A 16,922-nucleotide genomic window follows, 5' to 3' on the forward strand; every position below is an offset into this window, starting at 1 on the left:
TTCCATCCATTCCTCCTACACACCCCATCTCCCAAATTCAACCCCCACCCTGCTTTCTAAATCGCAGACTGCCAGGCAGATGTACGTCGGAGTAGGCACAAGGCCCCCAACATCCAGGGCACAAATACACACCTGGGCGCAGCACGCCCTGCGGCCCATAGATAGAAAAACCACACACCCCACCCACCTCTCTATACTTTCACAACCCAGAATCCCAAACATTACTCCCTCTACCTTCCCTCTCTGCAAAGAGGTGCCCTCCTCACTCTAGCTACAGAGAAAGCGGATGATAGACAGCCTGCATGATGGGCACATAGTGACACAGACGTTCCAAGCCGCATGCATCCATATATACTTCCAAGGTTGAGTGGTGTGGCTATCTTCCCACATACAGACACTGCAGACACAATAGGCAAAAACAACTACACAGGCCGTGTACTCACACCCTTTGAAGCCCAGGTAAATGGTAGACCTCCTGTTCGCTACCGCATAGACAAAAATACCTGCAGTCTCACCGCTGGCAATGTCTACATTAAGTGTTTTCTTTTTAAAATTTTTACCGAAAACACTGTATTAGCACACGTTGATTCTACATAGCAATTGCTTTCGTTGTGACCTATTCGTGCCCTTTAAATCATGTTCACCTGGTTACCCTCTTTTGCCACTCTCACTCCCGATAACCCCCATTCTTTCCACAAATATCCCTTTTCCTGTCATGTCTTTTTTTTGGGGGAAGGGAAGGAACCCCTTGAATTTTGTTAGTGTTGTTTACAGAAGCATGAGTAAGGGCTTGTTTACAGCATCGTAGGCGTCGTACTAGTGACTACACCCCTGAAGTAAATGTCTCTCCCTACCTCAGCAACTATTAACTGTATATAAATCTTCAGGGTGGGGTGGGGCCCACATAAGCCCCTCCTCTTTCCATGACTGAGTGTTGATGGGCCCGATCTTGTGCAGATCTTGGTCAGGTGATCCAGCTGTTGTGAACTCAATAGCCAAGTCATGACTGGAAGTCATAATTTCATACCTCACCTCCCTTCTTCTGGTTCTTAAATTCTTCTGGCCCCTTCTTCCATGATGTTTCCTGAGCCATGGAAGCATTGGTGTATATATGTCCTCTCTAATGGCTGGGCATTCAATAGCCTCTGATTCTCAATACTTGGACTAGTTCTAAGTATCTTTCGGTATCACCGACCAGGTATCTATTTTGTATCTATCCATGACCTGTGATCTGTCTATTCATTGATCTATCCTTCCATCCATCTGCACCAAATAAAAACATGTATGCCTAGCACCCACTTTGAATGTATTTATATGCTGGTACAGACTTAGCACCCTCCCCTCCCCCATCCCATTCTTCAAAATGAGACAAAAGTTAGCTACCCTCGCACTTGCTCTTAGGAAGAAAAAGGATGCTGTCAACTCAAGCAGTGTAGGGGTTATCACTGGTTTTTGGCCCTTTGGGCCCATGCTGGGGAAGGATGTGGTTTGGAGAGATGCTAGGAAGCAGAGATATGGAAAGGAACATTTGGGGTAGGCAGCTTGACCTTTTTGTGGTCTCTTAACCTCCCAGCCTGTTAGGGTAGTATAGATGACTGGGTTGAGTGATACCCAAGTCCTCTTCAGCTAAGTTCTCCAAGGAGGGACAGGGAAGGAAGGCTTCTGCTTAGAGAGGAAGAAATGCCTGGTGGCTCTGAGTAGGACAGGGAACCTCAAACAGAGGAGCTGCAATGGATCCACTGTCACAGGCCAGCTGCAGTGGGACTGTTGAACGCTTCTGTTCCACTGAGTGTCCGGGTCACGGCTTTCCTTGAGTGGAAAGGACATATCAGTGTCCACTCAGGTTGGGGGCATGATTAGCCAGCTTGGGGCTCCTAGCTGAGTTGGAGGCTGGCTGGGATTCCAGGGTTGGGGTGTAGGGGTGTCTCTCCCAACATGTTTGGGACCCACCCACCTCTGTAACAGCAAATCTGTTCCCCAATCTGTCTCTGGCACATCTTTAGTCCCCCCCACCTCCACCAAATGGCAGAATGTCCTAGGAACTAAGGTCCTTGCCTAAATGACAAACACATCTGGAGCCTCTGACTGTGCCAACTTCCCCTGTGCTTTTACTCCAGGACCCAGAGGGGAGACCGAAGCGGGGAAACAGAGGGGCAGAGAGGATATCAGATCTGGACTCTGCTTTTCCCAAATTAGCGCGGAGGAATTCGGGATTTGGTGAGTCTGCAGTAAAGTCTTCGAGTTGCTAGGCAACCTTGCTCTGCAGGCTGTGCTGCCTCTGGGCCCTTCTTCCTGCTGGTCAGAACTGAAAGGAGGGGTATCTTTACCCCCCTCTTCCAACTCCCACACAGCACCTCCCTCCCTTCCTCCTATAAGACACCTTTGTGTGGGGTGAGGCTGTCTGAACACTGGCAGACCCATGGGATACCAGAATCGGCAACTGTCAGTTCCAACCACAAAACAACCATTTCAGCAACAGCCCACTTGAAGTGCCCACACAGAACTGGCCTCAGTGCCTGGCCTGGGGGATGGGCAGGCTTCAAGGTGAGGAAAAGACAGACAGGGAGGAAGGCAGAGCCCAGATTGGGAAGACAGACACACAATTCAAATACACAGAAGCAAGTGACACATACACATAGACTCAAAGGCACACAACACTGGCTGCTCATATATCTTCAGGAACACCCTGAGCAGGCTGTCACACTGTGACATCCAACACTGCTTCCTGTTGGATTCCATCACTGCCTCCGAGCACAGCTTAAGGCTAGTGGGAAGTCTCTCTTCTGGACAAGGTGCCTGGACTTTGTCAGCAAGGTGAGCTGATGGGACTCTGGGCCTGTGGTTTTCTAGGTGAGCTTGGAGAAGGGACAGGAGAAGCCTGGAGCTCTTGGGTGTGACTGCATGAATCTGGTCTCTGGCAAAGTGATGTCAGGTTATGCCTCCTACCATAGCTTGCTCAACTTTAGGGTCTGGGTGTAGGAGATCAAGTTTTAGAAAATGAAGTAGAGCCTGGACCTTATACTTTTTGACGCCTTCAGTTCCAACAACCAGGCCCATTTGCCAGCTCCCACAACTGTTGAAGGAAAGGATTGCAGACCTGGAAAGAAGAGTTCTAAGGAAGGCCTGGGTTAGGGAGGGGAGCCAGGGCATGCTACTACCCTGGACTGGAGCCAGCAAGGATTGTGGAAGCAGAGACTAGAAGGTAAGGCAGGTAGAAGAGATGGTACAACCAGTGAGAGGATACACCATAACTTAGTGTAAAGCCTCTGTGGTCCAGTCCATATCCTTCTCAGGACAGATGGAGATGGGATTTGGAGAGGCTTGGTCCTAGTAAGCAGAGAGGTGGGGCGGGGAGGGTGAGGAGTCACATGACTATCTATCTGCCAATACTTGTGGCTTCCCCTCCTTGGAGTGGGCCCTCTCTGAACATAACATCCCCGCTCAAGCCCACAGAGCGACTCCATAATAAGAAGGGGTGGGAAAGCTGGAGGCTTGTGCCTTTGGCAGAGCTGATCTGGGGCTTCTAAGGTCAGGTTTTACCCATTTGAGTGGAGGGAGTGGGGGTAGCAGGAAATTCAGTTTTCTCTGCAAATATTTCAGCTTTTGCTGTAGTCGTATTTTTAGCAACCTGGTTGGCAGAGAAGGAGCCTGGGTACATTTTTAAAGGGGCCTGTGCCAGACTGGAGGACTCTTTCCACCCCTAACCCACATGTCAGGAAGGAGGGGGAGGGATGAGAGCAAATGGCAGAAGGGTTGCATTCAAACTCAAAATTCAGGGTTGCTGGACCTGCTGACCACAAAGTCATTCTCATTAACAGTCATTATTCATCACCAATATCCTTACCGCCTATGCCAACAAGAAGAGTAAATATTTCCTGAACCTGTGCTGTGAAGAACGCTATGGGGGCACAATATAGAACTGTATAATGTGTAGCTCACCCTCCATGTCTATGGGTGTGAATATATGGACTAAGCTCACTGTAGGCTGCCAATATTCTGGAAAAATAAACTCATCTATACGGTTCAGACTTCCTTTCTTGTCATCGTTCCATAATACAGTATAAGAATCATTTACATAGCATTTACATTGAGTTATTATGCATAAGCTAGAGAAAGTTTAAAATATACAGAAGGATCTGCATAGGTTACTCGCAAACACGTCGTTTTAAACAACTTTTAATTTTTTTTTTTTTTTTTAAAGTTTGTATGTGTGTCTGTATACGTCTCTGTGTGGGTATGTGAGAATGAATGTAGGTGCCCATGGAGACCAGAAGAGGGTGTTAGATTTCCCTGCAGCTGGAATGACAGGCACCTAACGGGAGTGCTGGAGCCAAACTTAGGGTCTCTGTAAAAGCAGTACATGCTCTTAATGGCCGGGGCATCTTTTAGCCCCAAATATACCATTTTTTTTTTTTTTTATTAGAGACTTGAGCTTCTGGGAATCTCTCAATGGAAATTCAGGGGTAGAGTCAGAAAGAAAGAACCATCAACAATGAGTGAACACTAAGCTAAATCCGAATAGTGTATCACAGAGGGCCTCCACGACATTATCTAATATACTAATATTAGTATACTAATGTACTTTTTAGAGCATATTAATACGTGTAATCCCCTTTTCTTGGGCCGAGATACGCAAAATGCCCTGTTATTTGTGTGGTACCCAGTCTTCAGTGTGATATTGAACTGGGGCTGTGGCATGTTGAGTTTCCTTTAAGAAACACCTCTCAGGTCTGAGGAGATGGTGCCTGTCACGCAAACACGAGGACCAGTTTGGATCCTCAGTCTTCCTGCTAAGAGCTCTGTGCTGGGGAGGGGAGAGATGAGTAGATGCCTGGAGCTCACTGTCCAGGTAGCCCACTTAATCACAGAGTCCCAGGTTTGGTGAGAGAGAGAGACCCTGTCTGAAAAATGAACTGGAGAGTCACTGAGGAAGACATCTAATATTAGTAACTGCCTACAAGCACTTAACTCACTCGTGGGCGTGCACACCTGTCCCCCCAACATGCACACCTGTCCTCCCTACCCCCACCGAACTTCGGGCTTGGTGTGGCAGGTTGTGTTTGATTTTACAAGAAAAAAAAATTAGCCCTATCCACTTCCCTCTTAGTTCTTGTGCATACAATAAAAGCAATAAACCACACATACTAAATGAATGACACAGATAGTCACTATTATGGGAGCTGAGAATCTGGATGGTCACAGAGGCTTTCTGAATAAAGCTGGCCCGAAGCAAGGTTTTGAGCCACATAAGTGAAGAGTTCTGAGACTGGGCTGGGGACATGGGAGGCAGGGGCAAATTCTGTGAACCACGATGTTCATTTCAGGTTGCTGAACTCATGTGACCTTTGCCCTGGCTGGAGGAACCCTGAGGACTGAAGTCTTGATCTCTTTCCCTATACACAGGGTTTTAGTGTTGGAAGTTCAGTGTCTCATTGCCATCTGTGGTGACATACTGGAGCATGTCTAGACCACAAGAATCATACCAAATGGCACTTACTCCCACAATGCTCAGCCTCGTTGTTCTTTAGAGATCTCCCCAGCCTGGCTCTTCCTCTTGTAGTTAGATCGGGGGTCTGCTTCCTTCTCATCAACCACTTTTCTGAGCTGAGGCTCTGGATATGGCTTGACTCGAGTTCCTGTATTGTCTCAAACATCTGCCTCTCCTACCTCTTCTCCTCCTTCAGCTTGCTTTCTGCTTATCCCATGAGTAAAAACTTCTTCTGGCTGGCCAGTACCTGCTGGCTAAGTGATACATCTTCCTGGAACATTTACCCAACAAGAGCATTTTAATAACATGGCAGCAAGCATTTAATATCATTTGAATAGCAAACTTCAGAAACAACCTGAAAATAACCTCATTAGTCAGAGGTCCAGACACATGTATGTTTTAACTGATTTTTTTTTTTTTTTCCTTTTTATAAAGGCAGAGTTTCATGTAGCGTTGGCTTGCCTCAAACTTGCTATAAATAGCCACGGATCTCGAACTGCTGATTCCCCTGCCTTCATCTTCCAAGTGCTGGGATCATAGGCATGTGCCACCACACCTGTTTTATGTGATGCCGTGGATGGCGCCCAGGGATGGGTGCTTGCTAGAAGAGCATTCTATCAATAGGGCTACATTAATAGCTGCATTTTAATTGGCTTTTACAGAAAGCCAATTAGTGAGTTATAATTCCCCTATTGTTCCTTAGTCTGTTTAAGGACCTTTGTGTCTTTTGTCACTTAGCTTGATAGGTGAAAAAACAACTCGTTTTTTTAAAAAATTGGATATTTTATTTATTTACACTTTAAATGTTATCTCCTTTCCTGGTTTCCCCTCTGCAAACCCCCTATCCTACCTCCTCCCCCTGCTTCTATGAGGGTGCTCTCCTACCCACCCACCCACTCCCACCACACCGCCCTGGCATTTTCCTACACTGGGGCATGGAGCCTTCACAGGACCAAGGGCCTCCCCTCCCATTGATGCCAGATAAAGCCATCCTCTGATACGTATGCAGCTGATTCTTGTTTAAGCAGCAATAACAGTGACCTTTGCCCTTATCTAAGGGACCGTTCTGGCCACACTGCTGTTTCTGTCTACCTCAGAGAAGTCTGGGGATAATTTATCCAGGAGATGAAGACTGTCTGAAAATCACCCGAAACGATCATCTCCTGGCTTGTGTGTATGTGGTCAGTTTTGTAGCCCTGTGTCTCACCATGGTGCTGCTCCCTGGGAGCTTGGGAGTTCACTGATCAGCTTGTATTAATACTTATAAGATGCCTTTTGATTTCATTAATATAAAAAGAAGTCACATAATATACAGGACACAGTGTATCTATCCATCCTTCATCATCCATTTTCAACTAGTCACCACACTTTAATTTATATCTCTTGTAATTTTCTCATTATTATTTCATTTATAAATTCCTAAGGATGTATCTCTGAAACATAAGGCATCCTTATTACTTACTTTTTTTTTTTAAACTTATGATTATTATACTGTGTGTTCCGTAGGAAAAGAGATGAAATTCTAGGGACCCAGTGTAACATGGTAGCATTTCCTAAGAGAGTGACATTTAAATATACAGTATACAGACACCAATAACTGTCTATAGGTTGAATTAATTTGACTGGGGTAATCATTTCATAACGTACACATCTTAGTTGGGGTTCCTATTGGCATGATGAAACACCATAACGAAAAACACGTTGGAGAGGAAAGGATTTATTTGGCTTATCCTTCGACATCATAGTCTATCACTGAAGGAAGTCGGGGTAGGAACTCGAACAGGGCAGAAACCTGGAGGCGGGAGCTGATGCAGAGATCACGGAGGGATGTTGCTTGCTGCCTTGCTCGCCATAGCTTGTTCAGCTGCTTTCATATTCAACTCAGGATCACCAGCCTAGGCATGGCTCCACTCACAGTGTACGGGGACCTCCCACATCAATCACTAATGAAAAAAATATATCCTACAGGCTTGTCTACAGCCCAATATTATGGATCAGTTATGGTTCCCTCCTCTCAGATAACTGTAACTTGTATTAAGCGGACATCAAACAGGCCAGCACAGTACACATACACCAAATTATCATACTGTAGACAGTTTTCATTTGTCAATTATACTTATTAAGAAAAATATAAAATGTAAAACAACAAGGAAAGAAATAGAATGATTTAATTATTGTAGCGTTAGGGTACTGTATGGGATATAATAGACAATGTATATTTTTTTTCTAATAATTGAATGAATAAAGGGTGAAATTAATAAAAGTATGTCAAGAGGAAGCAAGATTTATTAGAGTTCAAAGTACCCATTGCGGTAATTAGGCATGACCTTACTGGAAACAGGACAGTGGTTTTATTTTTTGTTGTTGTTGTTGTTTTTTGGTTTTGCTTCTTTCTGAGGTCCAGTACCTCTTCAACAAGAGGAACACTTGCTGTTCTTACGGAGGACCCAAATTCAGTCTGCAGTATCTAGATGCTAGCTCACAACCATCTATAACCCCAATTCTAAGGAATCGGATGCCCCTTCCTGGCTTCTGGTAACACTGCACACATATTATACACATATATCCACACAGGCGAAACACCCATACACATAAATTAAATGAATCGGAAAAGCAGAGAAGGACTAAAAAGGCAAGCCTTTCTGAAGGAGACAGATTTTCAGGGCTCTGCCATCTGGTCTTAGGTTTCCATCCTTACGAGCTGAGACGCAGAGACGTGTTTTTCGTCTGTCCTCGTTGAGGAGGCTGCTTTGTGGGAACAGGGCAGAGAGAGGGTGTCAGGGCCTGAGGACCAGGAAAAAGCCAGGTTTGCACCCTTGACTTGGTTTAATGTTATCATTTATTTCAGTCTTAACATTTCCTTTCTTTGGCCCGGTGAAGCATTTCAATGTCGTCTCACCTATGCCCAGCGGTGTTCAAGGTAGAACTATAGACTAGGTATTGAACAAGAGAAGCCAAGGTAGGGAGCCAGCCAGTTTGGTAGCAATGAACCTGAGCGGGTCCCACAGAAGAGACTTGCCTCAGAGTTTGACGTCTTAACACTGTCTCATTCAGAGAGTCTCTATCTAGTGATAATCTCAGAAAGCTTTGTTTCGTTTGCTTGTTTATTATTTATTTATTTATTATTTGTTTGTTTGTTAAGACAGGACTTCTCTGTATAGCCCTGGCTGTCCTGAAACTTATTCTGTAGACCAGATTGGCCTTGAACTCAGAGATCTGCCTGCCTCTGCTTCTCAAGTGCTGGGATTAAAAATTGGTGCCACCACGGCCCAGGACATTTCTCTCATGAGCTACTGAGATGTTATCGATCCCATATTGCTTGGATAACTTCATATGTTAATGTGTGTTCTGGTTTGCTCTCCGTGGCTATGATAAACACCATGACCAAAAAGCAATTCAGGAAGGAAAGAGCTTTTTTCATCTCATGCTTACTGTCCATCATCCAGAGGAGTCAGGCGGGAGCTCAAGGCAGGACCTGCAGGCAGGAACTGAAGTAGAACCAGGGAGGAATGCTTGCTCAGTTTTAAAAAAAATTGAACCCAGAGCTACCTCCTTCAGGTGGCACCACCCACAGTGGGCTTGGCTCTCCCGAATCAATAGTTAATCAAGATAATTCTCCAGAGAAATGCCCACAGGCCAATCTGATGGGACCAGTTGAGGTTTCCTCTTCCCAGGTGGCCTCTAATTTTTGTCAAGCTGATAAAACCTAAGCAATACAATGGCTTCTGTCTGCTAGGACAAGCCAGTATCTGTTGGGTGAATAAAGACTAAGGCGTGACTACTGTAAGGGGCTAAGGGTGTAACACCTACCAACCTACCAACGTCTTTAAACCTACAAAAGTTATGTTGTGCTGAAATTTCACAGGTGCTTCCTCACAGTAAACTTGTTGGTATAGAGACGTCTCTTACCCTGGCACTTCAGGAGGAAGGAGACACTGATAGAATCGTTCCCACTGCCTGCCATGCAATATTGTCATGACACAGGTGAACAATTAGAACTCAGTCACTGTCGCTTCCTTATGGGCCCTACCCAGAATGAAAGGCATTTCACACTACCTAGGGACGGGATCATGGTAGGAATTTGGTTATTTGGGTTGATGTATTTCCATATTCAAAAATAAGAATACTTGTTATCCAGATAACATTCCCTTTTTCACAGCACTGGGAAGTGAATTTGTTTCCTTGAGTTCTATTTTGGGTAAGTTTTGGTCAGACTAGAGCCCTGAAAAATAAGAGATTATTAATCTTAAGTTTTTGTTACTTGGCAGTTTGTGTGGAATGTTGAAGAGTGTGTGTGTGTGTGTGTGTGTGTGTGTGTGTGTGTTGATACTGTTCGGGTTGGTGTCTCTGTGTTATTTCTGCTTTGCCTTCACTGGGTTGTGTGTCCGAGAGGGTGAGTGGGAGGAGAGCTCAACATGATTTGTTTCTAGGTTGGATTGTGAGTAGGGAATATTCCTTCCTGCTGCTTAGAAGACGTGCTAGGCAAAACCATGTCTCCTTCTGACCCTGAAGCATCAGGAAATTCCATTAGTATTTCAACAGTTCTTTAGTCTCTGCACAGACTGTGCCTACACAGTCTTATATAATATATGCTCTCAAAAGAAAGAATGTCAAGTTCGACCCTTAAAGAAGACATAACCTATCCTGTTGCACTAGGTAGAAGAGGATAGCCCTGATACATTACAATACGCTCAGTGGGTGTCAGGTCATGACAGTGCGCCCATTGTTTTTGACAAGGTGGGGTCCACATGTGCTGGTTACTTCCAGGGATGCTCTGATGACAGTCTCTGAAAACTCTAGGGACAACTAGCAAATCAGACAGAGTTTCATGTAGCCTCATGCAGCCTCGCTCTCCTAATTGGTTGTTCTAGTTTGGTTTTTTGCTTCGTTGAAGGAACCATTATAGACTCTGAGGTGACCACTCAGTTTCCGCAGTCGTACAGGAAGCCTTGTCTCCTGGTGTCTCATTATCTCTAATTGCCCCTATAACCTCTCCATGTCACTTCAAGTTGGAGGCACAAGCTTGCTACACTTAGAATTACTTAGCAATTAAGGAGGTGTCCCTTAAGGGAAAGATGAAAACTAAATGGCTTTGAACATTTTATCTCCAGCCAGATAACAGGTCTGCCTGCTACATCTTTAAATAAAAATAAAGGCTTTCAAGGTTAGCTGTGGAAGGAGACAAATTAAAGGCAGAACCCCTTGCTTATCCTCACTGCAGCTCCTCCGGCAATGAGAGAAACTGATAATCCACAAACAGCTACCAATCTAGTTATTCCAATGTTTGGAAGGGGCAATCAATTCTTACCCCAGTGATAAAGATTCCCTGTCTATTTTTCAGCAAGTGTGGGCTTGTTTCCTTTGAAAGGGACATTACCTTTAGATAGGACTGACTTGTACCAGCAAGTTGAGTCCTCTGGGACACTGGGGTTCCTTTGTTTTTTTTTATTATTCATTACTATTATTGTCAACATCATTACTGTCATTATAAGCCAGCACGAACACACACTTGCACATGCTCATGGGCTTCTGAGTTTATGTTGAGTTAAAGCATAGATTCCGCAAGTGGGGAGGGAAAGGACTCAAAACATTTTTGGGGGGGAGCATTTGTTTTGCCAAATATTTACTATGAACATTTGTTGTGTTCCATCTGTTTTATGCTGAGTTCATCCATGTTGTGTCCATCAGGACCCCTTTGGGTAGGAGGTATAGAAATCTGATTTATCTTAGCGTAAGCATTGATTCAAGAAGGCCAATGCTGAGTTTCAGGAGCAATTCAGCCGCCATGAGGTAAACTGACCCCGTTTACCACACATTCCCACCATGAGGTGTGGTGTTGCCAGCAGCCTGAAGCAGTAGGACTAAGCAAGGAGCTGGGGCCTCTGAAACTGTGAGCTGTGTAATTTTCCTTATAATCAACTGTTTTAGGTGTTCTGATATAGTAATGGAAAGCTGGCCATAAAAATGGGTAAGTGCCCAAGCAAGACAGGGTGTCAGAGAGAGACAGAGAGAGACAGAGAGAGACAGAGACACAGAGAGAAATAGACAGACAGAGAGACAAAGAGAAAACAGACACATACAGAGAGACAAAGACAAATATGTTGTAAAATAACTTTAAAAAATTGTTAAGTGTTTTTGTGTATGAGTATTTTGCTTGCATGTACGTATGTGCCCTGTGTGCATGTCTGCTGAAGAACATGGTATCAGATCCCCTAGAACTGTGAGCCTCTATGTAGTCAGCCATGTGGGTTTGGGGAATCAAACCCAGGTCGTCTGGAAGAGCGGCAAATGGTCTTAATTACTGAGCCACTTCTCCAGCCCTAAGAAAGGGACTTCGTTTTGTTTTGGTTTTTGACACAGGGTTTCTCTGTATAGCCCTGGCTGTCTTGGAACTTGCTTTGTAAACCAGGCTGGCCCTGAACTCAGAGATCCACCTGTTTTTGCTTCCTGGGAGCTGGGATTAAGGCATGTGCCACCATTCCCAGCTGGAGAAAGGGATTTTCTCTTATGGAACATGTGAAGGGGTCAGAGAGCAACCTGCCAGACTAGGTTCTCCGCTACTATGTGGGATCTAATTCAGATCTAAACCAGGGATCTAAGTCAGGACAATTCACTAGGTGTGGTGGAGGCAAGCACCTTTCCCTAGAGCTGTCAGGCCAGTACAGCATCCTTTCCTTTTAAGGGGTTGGCATGCCAACAGTCTTCTTTGCTACACCACACGGAAGAGCATGAAGGAGTAACTAGCGTAGCAGTGCAGAATTGTATCTCTAATTCCTTCTGAGTGACTTCTTGGCTTTGCTTTCTTTTGCTGCCAGTGCTGACCCCGAGCCTTTGGCTATTGGCCACTTTGACCTTAAGCCAGGATAAACTTGGGATCCAAGAGGAAATACAATCCTTCAATCCTAAATCCATCAATAGTAATTTGAAAGTTCTTGGAGAGGTTGCTCAGCTCTGGACAGGGATTTGCCCTTGCCTGCACCAGTCCTTGTGATAAGAGAGATGAAATGTTGTAAGTGACCCAGACCACGTGGTTTGATGAATTACTCTCTACCTCCATTACCTTTTGCTTGGAGTTGGAGGGAAAGACGTGCTCCACAATGGATGGATGACGTGATTAAAGACAGTGATTAAAGAAAGCCTGCCTTATTATATAACATATAATAATACATACTCTCTCTATATCTCTATCTATCTATCTATCTATCTATCTATCTATCTATCTATCTACTCTCTATATATATCAAGTCATGTCATCCTCAAGACAACCCAATGGAGCAAATGTATTAATAGATAAGGACTTCAAGGGAAAGCAATGGCTAAGTGGCTTGATGAAGGACCTACGGGTGATAGGCGGCAAACTGAGAGTTGTTCCCTTTAATTTCGGCCTCTACACTATTTGGTCATTTTTAACTGGCTTGATGGGTTGCTCCTCAGTCTGTGTACATCATAGTGTCAGAAATCCATTTGCACATCAGGAAATCATCTTCAATCCCTTGTTCCCCTGTAGGGGAAGCCACCTCGGCATCAAAGACATTTTGAAGTGTGTATTTCCTTCTAGAGTAACAAGCCTAAACAAAACCAGGCATTTACAAGATGCATCGTGAGGGTGGGATGACTAGATGCAGGACTCAGAATGATGTTGGCTCTTTTATGTTTCTCTGTCTTTCAGTAAGGGCTCCCTCAGAGGCTTTCTGCTGGTTATACCCTCAGATAGCTACGGTATAAGAAAGATAACCGGTTGCTGACATTCTAAACCTTTAAAGGAAAAGAGGTCATCTTTGAGAAGGGCTCTGAGCACACCTTGGGAATTTGCCCATTGTGCCAGTCAGCTTTCCATGACTGTGACAAAGTTCTGGAAACAATCAGGTGCAAGCAAGAAAGATTTTTTTTAGCAGCTCATAGCTTCAGAAGGTTCCAGTCACACAGCTCTTGGCCCCGTTGCTTTGGGTCTGTGATGGGGCGTATGTGGCAGAGGAGGCTATTCACCCCATGGGAGCATGGAAACAGAGAGAGGAAAGGGTCAGGATCCAGAGACCCGACTTCCTCACAGTAGGAAGAAACTACTGATCTGTCAAAAATGACTCTGGCTGGAGATCAAACCTTTAACACAGGCCTTTAACATGGGCCTTTGGAGAGCATTCAAACTACAACACCCAGCACACAGACAAATATTCTAGGACCACATGGGGTCAGGGAGATGGTGGTTAACCCCAGGAAAGGATGCTGACAGTTAAAACCATTTTCCACCGATTTCTAGCAAGACGAAATCGTTAGGATACAGAGCTGTGTCCCATATCTTTGCGGCTCAGTGTCTCCCAGCACTTCCGTTGTAACAATGCTGGCTCATTGTGCCTTCTTCTCTTCCCTGTGGAGGCTGTCGGTGCCTGCAGAACCAGAATTTGGCCCTTCATTTTGAGACCCCAGCATTTAGCATAGTGCCTGACACACGGTAGAAGTTCAACAAATATTTATTGAATGAGCGCTATATACTGAGACAGTTTATATAGTTTACAATGCTATGGTTAAAAATGTAAGCATTCTCCAAAGGTCTACCTAGCGTGTACCACAATAATAAAAGCTAGAAGTCAAAAGCTGCAGTATAATTTATCAGTAAATTACAAGTACCTTGCCGAAAATTTTATGTGTGCACCTCATTTCAAATCAGACATCATGAAAATTTATGTGCCACATGTTATAAGCCTTGCACTCAGCTGGGTGCAGAGGAGGTGAAGGAGGCAGCAGGAAGGAGGGTGGAGGCGCAGTCTATCTGGAGCCTCTGATCTTGTCGGGAGGCAATGGAACCGTGGCAATTAGGGAACCTCTCCAGGACGATGTGCAATAAGTTTCTCCATCTGATGTTCTGGCGCTCCGTGGTGGCGGGGAAGTCTAGGGTCTCTTTAGGTTCCCAGGAAGAACTTAGGGTTATATTCAAGACAGGGTTAGAGGAGTGACAAGAAGAAGAACTAGGAACAAAAAAAAATGACACGCGGAAAGGTTAAAGACTTTGGGTGACTCAGGTTGGAGAAGAGAAGGCTGAGAGGAAACTGAATCATTTTCTTCAAGACAAAGAAGGGCTCTGGCTGGGGGATGATGGCCAGCTGTCCTCCGTTGTCTCTGCATGCGGAGCAAGGGGAACTGGGCTTAGACCGGAGGCAGGGCTAAGATTAGAGAGCAGGAAGAACTTGGCAGTGAAGGATGTTGTATAACCTACTTTTTGAGACAACTTGAGGACTGAAGAGACTCCCACACTCCTGGTCTGAGCCCAGTGGACCAGTACGCAGGTCTGATCTGGCTGGCTGGCTGCAAACAGGAGGAGGTGGTCCTGTGGCTGCCTCTCTCCCCGTGTCCTCGATTTCCCCGTTGGAAGTTAAGTTCCCAAATTTTAGGAGCTGGCAAGGCAGCACCTCCCCCACCCACCACGCACTGCACCAGTGTTCTTGGGCTGGGTAATAATGCCTGTCATTTCCTTTCCCGGGGGAGTGGGGCTGCAACCGCCCTGACAGCCCCGAGGGATTGAAGGCAACTAAAAATAGTGCATTAAATATAATCTGTTGAGGGGCACATTTGCATTGCTTTTCTTTACCCCCGCCTATCTCTTCATCCTTACTGGTGTGTCAGGCCCTAGGTCTAGCTCTGGGCACTGGGACAGGTTCTGGGTACCAGCTGTTCTCACTTAGCGGTAGGATTGGCAATATGGGAGATCTGGGGTAGTCATTCATCAAAAGTACCGTTGAGGGTCCTCACGGGTGCTCCTGGCACTCCTCCCCTGGGCCTCTGGGTCCTTTGGAACCCTTCCATGCAGGAAGAAGTGTTGGAAGTGGGGGAGGCAGTGTTGACAAGGAGAGCCAGCCAGGGCTTTGTTCTCCCATCAGCCACTTCCGTCTGCTGCACAATCTCTCTGAGGTTAAATATTAATTAAGAACAGAATGACAGTGAGAACTGAACAGTGTCACTTTCTGTCCCAACATAAATGCTAATTTCCTTACAGGTATAAAGTAATTCTGGGGTGGGATTGGCAGCCCAGAGAGAATAGCGGGAGAAGGAAAGGAAGCAGGAGATGCGTGGCGGCGGCCATGGGGTCATCGTCAGAACTGGTAAGAGGGCCATGAAACAGGGAAGGTCTGGGTGCTGGCATTTGAGAGGAAGGTGGGGCAGGGTCGACTGGTTATAGGCTCTCTCCATTCTAACAACAGTGATTGGAGAAGTCAGGATAGCACTGGTTCCTTTCACTTCTATGGGACAGGGCTCTTCCCCCCCCCCCCATACAAAGCTCTTATGATTGAAAAAAGTAATCATAACATATACCCAGGCTTAGTACCTCAGGCCTATAATCCCATCTACTCCAGAGGCTGAGACAGGGGGATTATATAAATTCAAGGCCTTGGTTAGCTTTGTGAGATTCTGTATGAAAATGAAAAGTCAAAAAAGGGCTGTGGACATAGCTCAGTGTCAAAGCATTTGCTTAACCTGCAAGAGTCCCTAGGTTAATACCCAATATGGCAAACCCCACACACAGCCACAGGACAATTAACAAAGCAACAAGAATGCAACCAACTGTATAAATGAGCAGTGTTTGCAACTGAGTCCTCTTTTGCAGTAGATCAGAGACCCCAGTGTACCCAACAGAGTTCCAAGAGTCCAGAGCACATTCCTGTAACCCATGTGTCCTGGAGTACGGTGAGGCTCTGGACCTGAACTTTGTGCATCACTTTGACAGTTTATCAGACTCTGGAAACTACTTGTGTGCACATAGGCAGGTAATTGGAGACAGAGCTGTGAGCTTCTAGTGGAGCTGGTAGATCTCCGGAGTCATTGTTCGTCTGTGATATTTATCAGTAGAGTCACTCTATGCTTCAGATGACTGCTACAGTCTAGCTGGATGTCTTATTCTAGGCAGGAAGAGGAAAAAGAGAGGGAGCCAGAGGTTAGAGGTCAGAGGTCAGAGAAGCAGGTTAAATGGGTTAAGCAGGTTAATGAATTTCCCTAGAAATTCGCTTCCAATGTGCTGTCTCCAGAAACCTGCAAGAGAGACTGGAAAATATAATCTTCTAGCTGATTGCATGTAGCTCCACATAAAACTGGTAATTTTGCTGGGCAGTGGTGGTGCACGCCTTTAATCCCAGCACTTGGGAGGCAGAGGCAGGCGGATCTCTGAGTTCGAGGCCAGCCTGGTCTACAGAGTGAGTTCCAGGACAGCCAGGGCTACACAGAGAAACCCTGTCTTGGAAAACAAAACAACAGCAACAGCAACAACAACAACAACAAAATGACATTTTTGTTAATGAGCAAACAGGAACGAATGGTAGATGACCAGGAGTCTCTGCTATACTCATTTTCTGCTATGTCTCAGAAGAGACAAGGACCTCTGATGCTGGGGAGAGAGACGTTAGGAAGAACCCAAGTCCAAATCCCTAGGCACAGCTGATGCAAGGGA

Source organism: Arvicanthis niloticus, chromosome 26, assembly GCF_011762505.2.
Source record: "Arvicanthis niloticus isolate mArvNil1 chromosome 26, mArvNil1.pat.X, whole genome shotgun sequence".
NCBI lineage: Eukaryota > Metazoa > Chordata > Mammalia > Rodentia > Muridae > Arvicanthis > Arvicanthis niloticus.